Source organism: Aquarana catesbeiana, linkage group LG02 (assembly GCF_042186555.1).
Source record: "Aquarana catesbeiana isolate 2022-GZ linkage group LG02, ASM4218655v1, whole genome shotgun sequence".
Classification (NCBI taxonomy): Eukaryota; Metazoa; Chordata; class Amphibia; order Anura; family Ranidae; genus Aquarana; species Aquarana catesbeiana.
This window is the reverse complement of record NC_133325.1, coordinates 103,153,414-103,168,769: the sequence shown is the minus strand read 5'-3', so window position 1 is coordinate 103,168,769 and position 15,356 is coordinate 103,153,414. Positions and strand designations below refer to the sequence as shown.

Genomic DNA, 15,356 nt, shown 5'->3' with positions numbered 1-15,356 from the left:
ACCTGAAAATGAAACCCTCCAGGGGCATGCTGTCACCGCTAAAGGCACTTCCATCTTCACCCGCTCTTCCTTCCGGGTTTGTGAGCTGCGGCTATTGAGGCTCTCTCAATGGCCGGTGACATCACCGGCGCTGCTAAGTTAAATATCTCCTAAACTGTGCATGTGTAGGAGATATTTACTGTACCTACAGGTAAGCCTTATTATAGGCTTACCTGTAGGCATAAATACAAAAAAGCCTTTACTACTTTAACCACTTGACGACCGCCTCACGCCGATGTACGTCGGCAAGGTGGCACTGACAGGCAAAATCACGTACAGGGTACGTGATTTGCCTTCCGCGGGTGGGGGGTCCGATCGGTCCCCCCCCCGGTGCCCGAGGCGGTCGCCATTTGTTCCCGGGCGATGAGAGGTGAGGGGGAGGCCATCCATTGTTGGCCACCCCCTCCCGATCGCTCCCGGCGAATGAAAATGCTTCCTTTCCCTCTGTAATGTAAACAGAGGGAAAGGAAGTGATGTAATCTCTCCTCGAGCGGTCTTTTCGTCGCCGCGCCGAGGAGAGAAGACATCCAAGTAAGTCTGCACAACACTACACATTCAGTAGAACACGCCAGGCACACTTGTCACCCCCGATCACCCCCCGATCACCCCCCGATCACCCCCCTGTACCCCCTGTCACTCTGACACCAATAGCATTTTTTTTTTTTTTTGCATTGGTGTCAGTTTGTGTCAGTTAGAAGTTTTAGGGCAGTTAGGTTAGCCCCCTTTAGGTCTAGGGTACCCCCCCTTAGGTCCAGGGTACCCCCCTAACCCCCCCTAATAAAAGTTAACCCCTTGATTACCCCCCGTCACCAGTGTCGCTAAGCGATCGTTTTTCTGATCGCTGTATTAGTGACACAGGTGACGCTAGTTAGGGAGGTAAGTATATAGGTTCGCTGTCAGTGTTTTATAGCGACAGGGACCCCCATATACTACCTGCTAAAGGTTTTAACCCCCTGATTGCCCCCTAGTTAACCCTTTCAACAGCGATCACCGTATAAGTGTTACGGGTGACGCTGGTTAGCTAGTTTGTTTTTTGTAGTTTATTACAGTTTATTATAGTTTTAGGGCACCCGCCGTTTATTACCCTATAAAGGTTTAACCCCCTAATTGCCCGGCGGTGATAGAAGTTAAGTTTTTAGGATCAGATAAGGTCTGCGTCGCCCCAGGCAGCGTCAGGTTAGCGCCAGTACCGCTAAAACCCACGCACACAGCATACACCTCCCTTAGTGCTATAGTATCTGAACGGATCAATATCTGATCCGATCAGATCTATACTCCCCAGCAGTTTAGGGTTCCCTGAAACGCAGTGTTAGCGGGATCAGCCCAGATACCTGCTAGCACCTGCGTTTTGCTCCTCGGCCCAGCCCTGCCCAGCCCACCCAAGTGCAGTATCGATCGATTACTGACACTTACAAAACACTAAGCACACATAACTGCAGCGGTCGCAGAGTCAGGCCTGATCCCTGCGATCGCTAACAGTTTTTTGGTAGCGTTTTGATACAGTCGCCAACAGTCAGGAGCTTTTTTGCCTGTGAGTCTCACTAGTGTACCCCTAAATTTAGAGGCCAAAATGGCAAATCCAAGGTACACTAGTGAAGAGGCCTACAGGATTCTGAGCATGACAGATAGTGAAGAGGAAGTCACTCATCTGTCAAGTTCAGGCTCAGAATACGAACCTGTAGAGGACAGCGGCTCCATGACAGATAGCTCTGACGACAGAGTTGTGGTCCCTGCTAGAGTCAGGCGTACCAGACCCCGAACTTATGCTGTCCTTGAAGTGCAAGAACCGCAGGGCTCTCGTATGGAGCAGAGCAGTACTAGCGCCGCTATTCCTTCTGGTGAACTGGCAAGCACCAGCGGCCTAGTACACCCTGGTCGTACATCCAGCACTGCAGTATCACGTGGTGACGTGGCGAGTCCCATAAGTGCAGTTCAAGCTGGCGAGGTGGCAAGCAGTAGTAGTGTCCCGCTGCCACCAAGAAGACGAACACAGGCCCGTCGTGCCCATAGTGCCCTTCCTGCTGCATTGGCCAATCCGAATTGGGAACCTTCCACTTCTGCAGCACCCGTACTTCCCCCTTTCACTGGCCAACCCGGAATTCAGGTGGAAACAGTTGACTTTATGCCACTGGATTTTTATTCACTGTTTTTCACCGAAGATCTCTATAGATCTATTGTGGACCAAAGCAATTTGTACGCTGGTCAACACATCGCCGCTAATCCCCAGTCCTCCCTTGCCAGAGATTGGAGACCAATTACGGTCTCCGAATTTAAGACCTTTCTGGGCCTTTCCCTCCTCATGGGGTTGAATAAAAAGAGTAAGTTGCGGTCATATTGGTCCACTGACCCAATTTACCATTCACCCTTGTTCTCTGCTTCCATGACCAGGGCACGATACGAGCAGATTTTGCGGTTCATGCACTTCAACGACAATGAACTCTGTCGTCCTCGTGGAGACCCTGGATACGATCGGCTCTACAAAATTCGGCCCCTCGTAAACCACTTCAACCAACGTTTTGCAGACTTGTTTACCCCCCATCAAGTTGTCTGCGTTGATGAGTCCCTGATTAAGTTTTCTGGCCGCTTGTCATTCAAACAGTACCTTCCCAGCAAGCGTGCCAGATACGGGGTCAAGATGTATAAGCTCTGTGACAGGGCCACAGGCTATACATGTAGATTTATGGTTTACGAGGGAAGAGATAGTCACGTAGAGCCGACAAACTGCCCTGACTACATAGGAAGCGCTGGCAAGATAGTGTGGGACTTGGTGTCACCCTTATTCGGAAAGGGGTACCACTTGTACGTGGACAATTATTATACGAGCGTGCCACTTTTTAGTCACTTGTTTGATCAGCAGATTGGAGCATGTGGCACCGTGCGACCTAATCGCCGGGGCTTTCCCCAGCGGCTTGTAGATTCCCGTCTTAGGCTGGGGGAGAGAGCCTGCTTGAAGTATAATAATTTGCTCGCTATGAAGTGGAGGGATAAGAAGAATGTTTTCGTTCTCACCTCCCTTCATGCAGACACGATGACCCAAATTTCTACGGCGACTGGTGTTGTGGAGAAACCCCTCTGTGTCCACGAATACAACCTTAATATGGGAGGGGTGGACCTCAACGACCAGTTGTTGGCGCCGTACTTAGTTGCCCGTAAGGCCAGACGCTGGTACAAAAAAGTGTCTGTATACTTATTTCAATTGGCTTTGCTGAATGCTCATGTGCTATACAGAGCTTCAGGACAGACTGGATCCTTCCTTAAATTCCAGGAAGAGATCGTCAGAGCCCTTCTGTTTCCAGACGGTGCTCTACCTCACCTTCCCCAACCAAATGCAGTAAGCCGGCTGCATGAGCGGCATTTTATTTATGCCATCCCGAGTACCCCTACCCAACGAGCCCCCCAAAAAAGATGTCGTGTCTGCAGCAAGCGCGGATTTAGGCGTGACACCCGGACTTATTGTCCCTCCTGTCCTGGCAATCCTGGTCTTTGCATGGGTGAATGCTTTGAACGCTACCATACATTAGTTGAGTATTAGCGTAGGGTTCAGCACTGCACAGACTAGGCACACTAACACAGGGTCTCCCAAGATGCCATTGCATTTTGAGAGACCCAAACCTGGAACAAAAGTTACAAAAGTTAAAAGTTACTAAAAAAAAGTGTAAAAAAAAAAATAAAAAAAAATTAAAAAAAATAAAAACACAAAAAAAAATATAAAATAAAAAAACCAAAAATAGTTGTTGTTTTATTGTTCTCTCTCTCTCTATTCTCTCTCTATTGTTCTTCTCTTTTTTACTCTATTCTATTCTGCAATGTTTTATTGTTATTATGTTTTACCATGTTTCCTTTTCAGATTTTTCATACTTTACCGTTTACTGTGTTTTGTTGGTAACCATTTTATTGTTTTCAGGTACGCCATTCAGTTGCAGCGCGGATTTATTTATCTTGACAGCAACAGCGTTTGCTCCCACGATATATAAAGCCGTGACTCCAACGCTGTCGGAGGTGATTTCACCACCACAGTTACATACTTCAGCATATATGCCGAAGCGTGGGGGCAGAAGTGGGTGGAGGAGCGATTTGCTCCTGCCTTTTGCGGGAGGATGCCCCCATGCTTCGGCATATATATATTTTAGGCACAGGTTGCGTTAAATGTTTTATTTTTTACTATTTTTTTTTTTGTATTTGCTTTGCAGGTATGGTAAGTCTTACTGTTATACTGTAATGTTGCTTTGTTTTATTGTTAACCATCATTTGCTTAGCAGGTACGCCATTCAGTTGCAGCGCGGATTTATTTATCTTGACAGCAACAGCGTTTGCTCCCACGATATATAAAGCCGTGACTCCAACGCTGTCGGAGGTGATTTCACCACCACAGTTACATACTTCAGCATATATGCCGAAGCGTGGGGGCAGAAGTGGGTGGAGGAGCGATTTGCTCCTGCCTTTTGCGGGAGGATGCCCCCATGCTTCGGCATATATATATTTTAGGCACAGGTTGCGTTAAATGTTTTATTTTTTACTATTTTTTTTTTGTATTTGCTTTGCAGGTATGGTAAGTCTTACTGTTATACTGTAATGTTGCTTTGTTTTATTGTTAACCATCATTTGCTTAGCAGGTACGCCATTCAGTTGCAGCGCAGATTTATTTATCTTGACAGCAACAGCGTTTGCTCCCACGATATATAAAGCCGTGACTCCAACGCTGTCGGAGGTGATTTCACCACCACAGTTACATACTTCAGCATATATGCCGAAGCGTGGGGGCAGCAGTGGGTGGAGGAGCAATTTGCTCCTGCCTTTTGTGGGAGGATGCCCCTATGCTTCGGCATATATAAATGGTGCATGTATGCCCATCATTAGAAGTGGGTGGATGAAGGGAGGTATTCTAATGGTGGGCATACCCACCGATCAATATCTTTTTTTCGTTCAGCCCACAGGCTGCATGAAAAAAAAGTTTACAATATATGCCTAACAAGGACCAGCAACGTACTGGTATGTTGCTGGACTTTGAGTGGTTATACCAGAATGATGCCTGCAGGTTTAGGTATCATCTTGGTATCATTCTTTTCAGCCAGCGGTCGGCTTTCATGTAAAAGCAATCCTAGCGGCTAATTAGCCTCTAGACTGCTTTTGCAAGCAGTGGGAGGGAATGCCCCCCCTCCCCCACCGTCTTCCATGTTTTTCTCTGGCTTTCCTGTCCCAACAGGGAACCTGAAAATGCAGCCGGTGATTCAGCCAGCTGACCATAGAGCTGATCAGAGACCAGAATGGCTCCAAACATCTCTATGGCCTAAGAAACCGGAAGCTACGAGCATTTCATGACTTAGATTTCGCCGAATGTAAACAGCGCCATTGGGAAATTGGGAAAGCATTTTATCACACCGATCTTGGTGTGGTCAGATGCTTTGAGGGCAGAGGAGAGATCTAGGGTCTAATAGAGCCCAATTTTTTAAAAAAAGAGTACCTGTCACTACCTATTGCTATCATAGGGGATATTTACATTCCCTGAGATAACAATAAAATTAATTAAAAAAAAATAAAAATGAAAGGAACAGTTTAAAAATAAGATAAAAAAGCAAAAAAATAATAAAGAAAAAAAAAAAAAAAAAAAAAAGCACCCCTGTCCCCCCCTGCTCTCGCGCAAAGGCGAACGCAAGCGTCGGTCTGGCGTCAAATGTAAACAGCAATTGCACCATGCATGTGAGGTATCACCGCGAAGGACAGAACGAGGGCAGTAATTTTAGCAGTAGACCTCCTCTGTAAATCTAAAGTGGTAACCTGTAAAGGCTTTTAAAGGCTTTTAAAAATTTATTTATTTTGTCGCCGCTGCGCGTTTGTGCGCAATTTTAAAACATGTCATGTTTGGTATCCATGTACTCGGCCTAAGATCATCTTTTTTATTTCATCAAACATTTGGGCAATATAGTGTGTTTTAGTGCATTAAAATTTTAAAAAGTGTGTTTTTTCCCCAAAAAATGCGTTTGAAAAATCGCTGCGCAAATACTGTGTGAAAAAAAAATATGAAACACCCACCATTTTAATCTGTAGGGCATTTGCTTTAAAAAAAATATATAATGTTTGGGGGTTCAAAGTAATTTTCTTGCAAAAAAAAATTATTTTTTTCATGTAATCAAAAAGTGTCAGAAAGGGCTTTGTCTTCAAGTGGTTAGAAGAGTGGGTGATGTGTGACATAAGCTTCTAAATGTTGTGCATAAAATGCCAGGACAGTTCAAACCCCCCCCAAATGACCCCATTTTGGAAAGTAGACACCCCAAGCTATTTGCTGAGAGGCATGTCGAGTCCATGGAATATTTTATATTGTGACACAAGTTGCAGGAAAGAGACAAATCTTTTTTTTTTTTTTTTTTTTTTTGCACAAAGATGTCACTAAATGATATATTGCTCAAACATGCCATGGGAATATGTGAAATTATACCCCAAAATACATTCTGTTGCTTCTCCTGAGTATGGGGATACCACATGTGTGGGACTTTTTGGGAGCCTAGCCGCGCACGGGACCCCGAAAACCAAGCCCCGCCTTCAGGCTTTCTAAGGGCGTAAATTTTTGATTTCACTCTTCACTGCCTAGCACAGTTTCGGAGGCCATGGAATGCCCAGATGGCACAAACCCCCCCCCAAATGACCCCATTTTGGAAAGTAGACACCCCAAGCTATTTGCTGAGAGGTATAGTGAGTATTTTGCAGACCTCACTTTTTGTCACAAACTTTCGAAAATTGAAAAAAGAAAAAAAAAATACATTTTTCTTGTCTTTCTTCATTTTCAAAAACAAATGAGAGCTGCAAAATACTCACCATGCCTCTCAGCAAATAGCTTGGGGTGTCTACTTTCCAAAATGGGGTCATTTGGGGGGGGGTTTTGCCATCTTGGCATTTTATGGCCTTCAAAACTGTGATAGGTAGTGAGGAGTGGAATCACAACTTAACGCCCTTAGAAATCCTGAAGCCGGTGCTTGGTTTTCGGGGCCCCGTATGCGGCTAGGCTCCCAAAAAGTCCCACACATGTGGTATCCCCATACTCAGGAGAAGCAGCAGAATATATTTTGGGGTGTAATTCCACATATGCCCATGGCATGTTTGAGCAATATATCATTTAGTGACAACTTTGTGCAAAAAAAAAAAAAAAAAATTGTCACTTTCCCGCAACTTGTGTCAAAAAATAAAATATTCCATGGACTCAACATGCCTCTCAGCAAATAGCTTGGAGTGTCTACTTTCCAAAATGGGGTCATTTGGGGGGGTTTTGTGCCATCTGGGCATTTTATGGCCTTCAAAACTGTGATAGGTAGTGAGGAATGAAATCAAAAATTTATGCCCTTAGAAATCCTGAAGGCGGTGATTGGTTTTCGGGGCCCCGTACGCGGCTAGGCTCCCAAAAAGTCCTAAACATGTGGTATCCCCATACTCAGGAGAAGCAGCAGAATGTATTTTGGGGTGTAATTCCACATATGCCCATGGCATGTTTGAGCAATATATCATTTAGTGACAACTTTGTGCAAAAAAAAAAAAAAAAAAAAAAAAAAGTGTTACTTTCCCGCAACTTGTGTCAAAATATAAAATATTCCATGGACTCAACATGCCTCTCAGCAAATAGTTTGGGGTGTCTACTTTCCAAAATGGGGTCATTTGGGGGGGTTTTGTGCCATCTTGGCATTTTATGGCCTTCAAAACTGTGATAGGTAGTGAGGAGTCAAATCACAACATTATGCCCTTAGAAATCCTGAAGGCGGTGCTTGGTTTTCGGGGCCCCGTATGCGGCTAGGCTCCCAAAAAGTCCCACACATGTGGTATCCCCATACTCAGGAGAAGCAGCTAAATGTATTTTGGGGTGCAATTCCACATATGCCCATGGCCTGTGTGAGAAATATATCATTTAGTGACAACTTTGTGCAAAAAAAAAAAAAAATTGTCACTTTCCCGCAACTTGTGTCAAAAAAGAAAGTATTCCATGGACTCAACATGCCTCTCAGCAAATAGCTTGGAGTGTCTACTTTCCAAAATGGGGTCATTTGGGGGGGTTTTGTGCCATCTGGGCATTTTATGGCCTTCAAAACTGTGATAGGTAGTGAGGAATGAAATCAAAAATTTATGCCCTTAGAAATCCTGAAGGCGGTGATTGGTTTTCGGGGCCCCGTACGTGGCTAGGCTCCCAAAAAGTCCCACACATGTGGTATCCCCATACTCAGGAGAAGCAGCTGAATGTATTTTGGGGTGCAATTCCACATAGGCCCATGGCCTGTGTGAGCAATATATCATTTAGTGACAACTTTTTGTAAATATTTTTTTTTTTTTGTCATTATTCAATCACTTGGGACAAAAAAAATAAATATTCAATGGGTTCTACATGCCTCTCAGCAATTTCCTTGGGGTGTCTACTTTCCAAAATGGGGTCATTTGGGGGGGTTTTGTACTGCCCTGCCATTTTAGCACCTCATGAAATGACATAGGCAGTCATAAACTAAAAGCTGTGTAAATTCCAGAAAATGTACCCTAGTTTGTAGACGCTATAACTTTTGCGCAAACCAATAAATATACGCTTATTAACTTTTTTTTTACCAAAGACATGTGGCCGAATAAATTTTGGCCTAAATGTATGACTAAAATTGAGTTTATTGGATTTTTTTTATAACAAAAAGTAGAAAATATCATTTTTTTTCAAAATTTTCGGTCTTTTTCCGTTTATAGCGCAAAAAATAAAAACGGCAGAGGTGATCAAATACCATCAAAAGAAAGCTCTATTTGTGGGAAGAAAAGGACGCAAATTTCGTTTGGGTACAGCATTGCATGACCGCGCAATTAGCAGTTAAAGCGACGCAGTGCCATATTGGAAAAAGACCTCTGGTCCTTAGGCAGCATAATGGTCCGGGGCTCAAGTGGTTAAAGGCCACTTCAGGGCAGAACATATTCAGCATGTTTTATTCTTTAAAATGCCTTGTGGAGAGTTTTATTCCCACCTAAGTCCGCTGGCTAGGACCCTTGCAAATACAGTTTCTGAACATGGAGGACCATCAATCCAGTGCTGCAGATAAGCACATTCTAGCCAGTCCTTGAAGGCCCCCTTGCTCTATTGTCATCACCTGTGAACTCTCTTCTGGGTCCTGGGAGGACCTTGATGGTGGACAGCCAATATTAAGTGTACGGAAAAAGTTCCTCACCCCATGTGCATAGAAGAAGGGAGCATGGAGTTCATGAAAGGGCTAGGACCCTTGCAAATACAGTTTCTGAACATGGAGGACCATCAATCCAGTGCTGCAGATGAGCACATTCTAGCCAGTCCCTGAAGGCCCCCTTGCTCTATTGTCATCACCTGTGCACTCTCTTCTGGGTCCTGGGAGGACCTTTATGGTGGACAGCCAATATTAAGTGTATGGAAAAAGTTCCTCACCCATGTGCATAGAAGAAGGGAGCATGGAGTTCATGAAAACAAAATAAAATTTGGGAAAAGCAAAATCATAGATTGGGAATAGGATTCCTCTCTAAGTGAAAATTCATACGTATCTTCCAGACATAAAATGTAATAAAGGCAAAACTTTTTTTAGCATTTGATAGATTGGAGAGGGATTAAAACACCTGTCAGTGAAAGTGAATGCAAAAGAAAATCCTAAATTTTGTGTTGACACCAGAACAGTAATCGAGGGGATCTAGTTCTGTTGACCCTGGTGATACCCAGGGATTCTTCATTTTGGGGGGGTTTCCCCTTATTTCCTGTTTTGGCTATGGGGTGGGAAGTGAAGGGAAATCTCCACTAAGGGACACAGATGGTAAAAAAAAAATAAGACAGCAGCTAGAACCCACTCTTAATCTATCCAAAATAAAAAAAAATGCCTTTAGTACTAATTTAAAGAAACTGATTTCTTCTTTTAAACTGATGGTGGAAATCATTGAGGCAGTTGGAAATACTGGAGAAGAAATCGAAACTCCTAAAATGTTATCCCTTGAAGGCTGAAAATCCTTAACTGTGAGATTTCTTCACCTGGGGTAGATGCCTTCAAGCACTGATATGGTACATCACTCGGCCCATGGAAGGACAATGTGGAATCGGCATGTAGACCTGCAGTAGCCCTCGCATTCATTACTAGAGCTTTGCGGACTAGGATGGAGAATGTGAAAGAGGCAGTGCATTTAGGAATGGAATCAGTCTTTCTTCACGTGAACAGCTAACAAGGAGTCAGCGCAAGCCACAAAGTCACAACAAAAATTGTTCTGATCTTTTGCCCACCTAGATTTCCTTAGTCCTGCACATTGGCCCACTTTCACAGGATCTGGGAAGAAAAGACTGCAGACAGTTGGATTGTCAATGCAGTTAACAAAGGATATTGGATATAGTTTTCCAGATTGCCTTCATCAGATTTCTGTATACAAGCTCATATTCCAAAATGTTAAAATAAAAAAAATATCATCTTTGCTTATTAAAATAATTGATGGCAGTGCGAGCCACTAGTTCCTGTGAAAGAGAAAGGTCTTTTGTTCCTGGTTCTAAGTCAAACAGCACATTCAGACCAATCCTGGAATTAAAACACAAAATCGCTGTATACAATTCAGACATTTCAGAGTGGAGTCCCTAGAGACCATCATTTCGATAGTTGGGGAGAAAGATTGGATGTGTTTGATAGATCTCTCCAAGGACTACTTTCATGTGCCAGTGGTTGCATCTCACCAAACATTGTGTTAAAGACCAACCATTATCAATAATCTCCACCTTTTGCCTAGTGACCTCCCTGCAGACGTTTTTGAAGATTGCTTTTTTCTCAGAACCTCTGTTTAAGCCTTGCCCCTTGTTACTTATTCAGTGTACCTTTTGAAAAAAAACTTTGTGTAGAGTGGTTTATTTCTTCTCTCCCTCTATAACCATTGCTTGCTTTGTCCCGTAGTATGCTAAAATGAAATGATTTTGCTGGCCGATTGTCATACGTTTCCATGTTCTTCTGTCCTGAAGATTCTTGTAATGGAACACGGGGGGAATTGTCTGTCTTTTTTTATAGACTAGCTACGGGCGGTTGTATGAGGTCAGAGGAAGAGAAAATTACCATAGTATGCCAATATGAAGATAAGCCTGGAAATGAAAACTACATTAAGTATTTTAAAATAGATTTCCATAATCCATGTAAAAGGAAATACTGGACTGTACCAAAAGCTTTTAATATTATTAGTTCAAAATGAGAATCCCTTTTTGATAACAGACCTCTCAATATTTGTTGCATGACAAATTGACATTTTGACAATTTGCAGCGTTCTACAACATATTTATCAGTAAAATTAAAAACGATTGTCGATGACTTCAAAGTAGGTTGCTGCCTAATTTCTGTTAATTTGTATTACAAAAAGTATGTTTCAATTGTATTCATTTTTTTAAACAAACAAGAAACTCTAATTATCATCTTCCTTCAGTATCTCTCCCTCAGAATAAGATTTCTGCAAGCAATGCAACATATGCCAGCATCATTTGCAATAATAAGGCAATGTTGAGGGACTGTTTGTAGGTGAGCTCACTTGCAACTGTCAGAAGGGCTCATTATTGTGGACAAAATGTTGGGAATCAGCCTGCAGAGAAAAGAGAAAATCATTTGCTGTGTATGTGCAATGTTAAAATGAAGTCCAAATCCAGAACAACAGTCAAAACAGATTTTCAAACATTTGTTAAAAGTAAGTGTTAGTTAACAACATTTTGTATTGCAATTATTACTAATATTAGTCACAACAATAGGCAGACACAATGTGCTTAAAGCATTTGTTACCCTAGAAAAAAAAAAAAAAAGGATCCTATTCCTTTAAAACATGAATAACAGCACAGTGCTTTTGCTGTGTAATTTGGCCCCTTGTATAACCAGTTTATGGCTTGTGGCTGCTGAGCCCTGACACCGTGGTCAATTTACGCGCCTCCATTATCCGCAGCCTACTTTCTGCTCTCCTGTGTCTCCTATGTCCTCCTCCCCCCTCTCCTCCCTGTCTGTCAGCTAGTCTGTGAGTGAGCCGCCCCTCCCCTCCCCTTCTAGCACCATTCTGAGCAGTGCAAACATTACTGCTCACAAGCACTGCCAGCCCCATTGCTAGTATAACCTGTAGTATATACTGTATGCCGTTTTTTAAAATTCATCTTCTAAATACCTTATTCTTTCTCCCCAATCAGCGGTCACGTGACCGCCCGTTGCTGTCTTCCTCTGATGTTTACACTACAGAGAGAGGTCTCGTGACTGCCCAGCAAACGTCAAAGGGGGATCTAGGCCCCTCCCCAGTACATACAGCGGAGGGAGAGAGCGACACTCGGTCACGTGACCGCTGATCGGGGAGAAAGAATAAGGTATTTAAAAGATGAATTTTAAAAAACGGCATACAGTATATACTACAGGTTATACTAGCAGTGGGGCTGGCAGTGCTTGTGTGCACTGCCTTAACAACCCCTTTACGCTGATAAAACACAAGCAATTCTTCTTCCTCATGTCTTTATTAAACACACCCATTAAATATTCACAGGGCTGGCATAAAAGAGTAGGTGAACCCTTGGCGTTAAAAGCTGGTCAAACCTCCATTGGCCAGCAATGACTTCCAGCATGTGCTTTTGGTAGCTCTGGATCAGACCTGCACAGCTTTCTGGAGGAATTTTTGACCATTCCTCTTTTACAAATTTCCCTCAGCTCAGACATTGTAGGATGTCTGGTGTGTGTCTTATCCCACAGCATTTCTGTGAGGTTAAGGTCTGGGCTCTAACCATACCACTCCAAAAGGCAAAAAAAAATTTCTGAACCCAATCTGCGGTGGATTTACTTTGATGCTCAGGGTTATTTTCCGGCTGCATCACCCAACTTCTATTAAGCTTCAGTTGGTGTATAGCCACCCTGACATTATCTTGTAGGATGCTTTGGTAAACTTGGGAGTTTATTTTTCCCTCAATGATGGCAAGTGGTCCAGGCCCTGAGGCAGTGAAACAAGCCTAAATTATGAAGTTTCCTTCACCATACTTCACCTTTGGGATGATGTTTTGATGTTGGTAAGTTGTGCCCTTTTTTGCGCCATACACAGTGCTGAGTATTCTTCCAATTCAACAAAGGTGCTCTTTGGCAAACTTCAGGAGCACTGCAGAGTTTTTTTGGAGAGCAGCAGCTTCCTCCATGCTGTTCTGCCATAGACACCCACCTGTTTAAAGACTTTAGTAGGGTAGACTCATAAACAGGAATGTTTGCCAGTTCCAATGATGTCTTCAAGCCTTTAGTTGTTACTCATGGGTTCTTCTTTATCTCATTGTGCCTTGGGAGTCATCTTGACCGGGCACCCACTTCCAGGAAGAGTAGCCTCAATGTTAAACTGTCTCTATGTATAGACAATTTGTCTTTCAACTGATGGATGCTGGAACACTGAGATTGCTTTGTATCCCTTTCCAGCCTTATGCAGATCAACTACTCTTGATTATATGTCTTCATTTTGTCTATTGTTTTGAGTTGATGAGGATCAGATCACATTTTATGGTGAATTCCTGCAAAAAAAACAGGAAATTCCAAGGGGCTCACATACATTTTCTTGACACTGTATGTATGTATACATATAAATACGTGTGGTGTGTTTTAAGAGGCCGTGAGCTATATAATTTTATTTGTATAACAGAACAGAACAGATATTGCCTAACATCATGGTTTTTACATCAGTAACCATATTAACCTCTGAAACACACTTTAGGGAATATTTGAAAAAACTAAGGGATAAATGTAATATATGTCTTCTAAATCTGCAGATTCTTAGAAAATGACATTTAGCTGTAATTATAAAGGAAACTGATATCTTTTCTATTGTGCTCCCCATAAAGTATATGGTATCTGACCAAATTGCTCCTACCGGAGCCATCATTTAAATCAAATCTTTGATGATATTATCTTTTATTGGAATGCCTCACACTAAGCATTGAATTTCAAAACAGGTTGGACAATTATACAAACTGATGAAAGCGCTTTAGAAGATTTGCTATTTCTACAGTGTGCTGCAGCAGACTGTAGAGTCAGACATACAGTATATTGTCAAAAGCATTGGGACACCTTTACACACACATGAACTTTAACCACTTGCCTACTGAGCACTTAAACCCCCCTCCTGCCCAGACCAATTTTCAGCTTTCAGTGCTCTCACACTTTGAAAGACAATTACTCAGTCATACAACACTGCAACCAAATACATTTTTGTCCTTTTTTTCATACAAATAGAGGTTTCTTTTGGTGGTATTTCAGCACCTCAGTGTTTTTATTTTTTGCGCTATAAATGAAAGAAGACTGAAAAGTTTGAAAAAGACGCATTTTCTTTGTTTCTGTGATAAAATTTTGCATATTAGTATTTTTTCTTCATACATTTTGGCCACAATTTATACTGCTACATATCTTTGGTAAAAATAACCCAAATTAGTGTATTTTATTTGGTCTGTGTGAAAGTTAGAGAGTCTACAAGCTATGGTGCAAATTATAAAAAATTGATCACACCTGATGTACTGGTGGCATTTGAGAAACTAACAAGCCAGTAAAGTACAAATACCCCCCAAATGACCCCTTTTTGGAAAGTAGACATTCCAATGTGTTAATAAGAGGCATGGTGAGTTTTTTGAAGTTGTCATTTTTTCCCACAATTCTTTGCAAAATGAAGATTTTTTTTTTCACAAAATTGTCATTGTAATAGGTTATTTCTCTCACTTGGCATGTGCATACCACAAATGACACCCCAAAATATATTCTGCTACTCCTCCTGAGTATGGCAATATATATATTATATATACACTTTTGAAGGTCCTGGAGCACCAGGATAATGGAAACACCCACAAATTGACCCCATCTTGGAAAGCAAGCACCCCAACGTATAATCTATGAGGCATAATGAGTCTTTTGAATGGTTTATTTTTTTCCAGACGTTTTAGGAAAAAGTGGAAAAAAAATGAAAACTCATTTATTTTACACAAAGTTTTGCAATTTAAAAGATATTTCCAACACATAGCATGTTTCCAGCACTCGGTCTCTGTGTGAGGAGGGAGAGCTGTCAATGAGAGATGATCTCATATGTTTACATTTGAGATCATCTCTCATTGGACATGCTGATCATGTGGTAAATGGGCGCTGTGATTGGCCATTTACCCCGATCTGTGATTGGCTGTGTCCAAGGGACACGGCCATTACAAATTTTCCCCAATGCGCGCTCAAGAGGGCGCGCGGGGAGCGTACAGAGGGGAGGACGTCATATGACAGCATCCCGGCAATTAAGGCCCACGCTGTAGCCATCATTCGGCTATAGCACGGGCGCAAAGTGGTGAATGGCCTCCCAGTCTTAGTCCGTAGGGT

The 15,356-nt window shown here is 42.6% G+C and overlaps 1 long non-coding RNA gene across 1 annotated transcript in view; it reads right to left on the bottom strand.

Annotated features, from left to right (window-relative positions):
- Positions 1-11,177: 11,177 nt before the first annotated feature.
- LOC141129791 (uncharacterized) overlaps positions 11,178-15,356 on the bottom strand; it is a 40,959-nt gene continuing 36,780 nt past the window's right edge. Inside the window, exons 3-4 of the long non-coding RNA XR_012241867.1 lie at positions 13,016-13,522; positions 11,178-11,595 (exon numbers count right to left, since the gene is read on the bottom strand). This is a non-coding gene — a long non-coding RNA (uncharacterized lncRNA). The remainder of the gene's footprint in view (positions 11,596-13,015; positions 13,523-15,356) is intronic.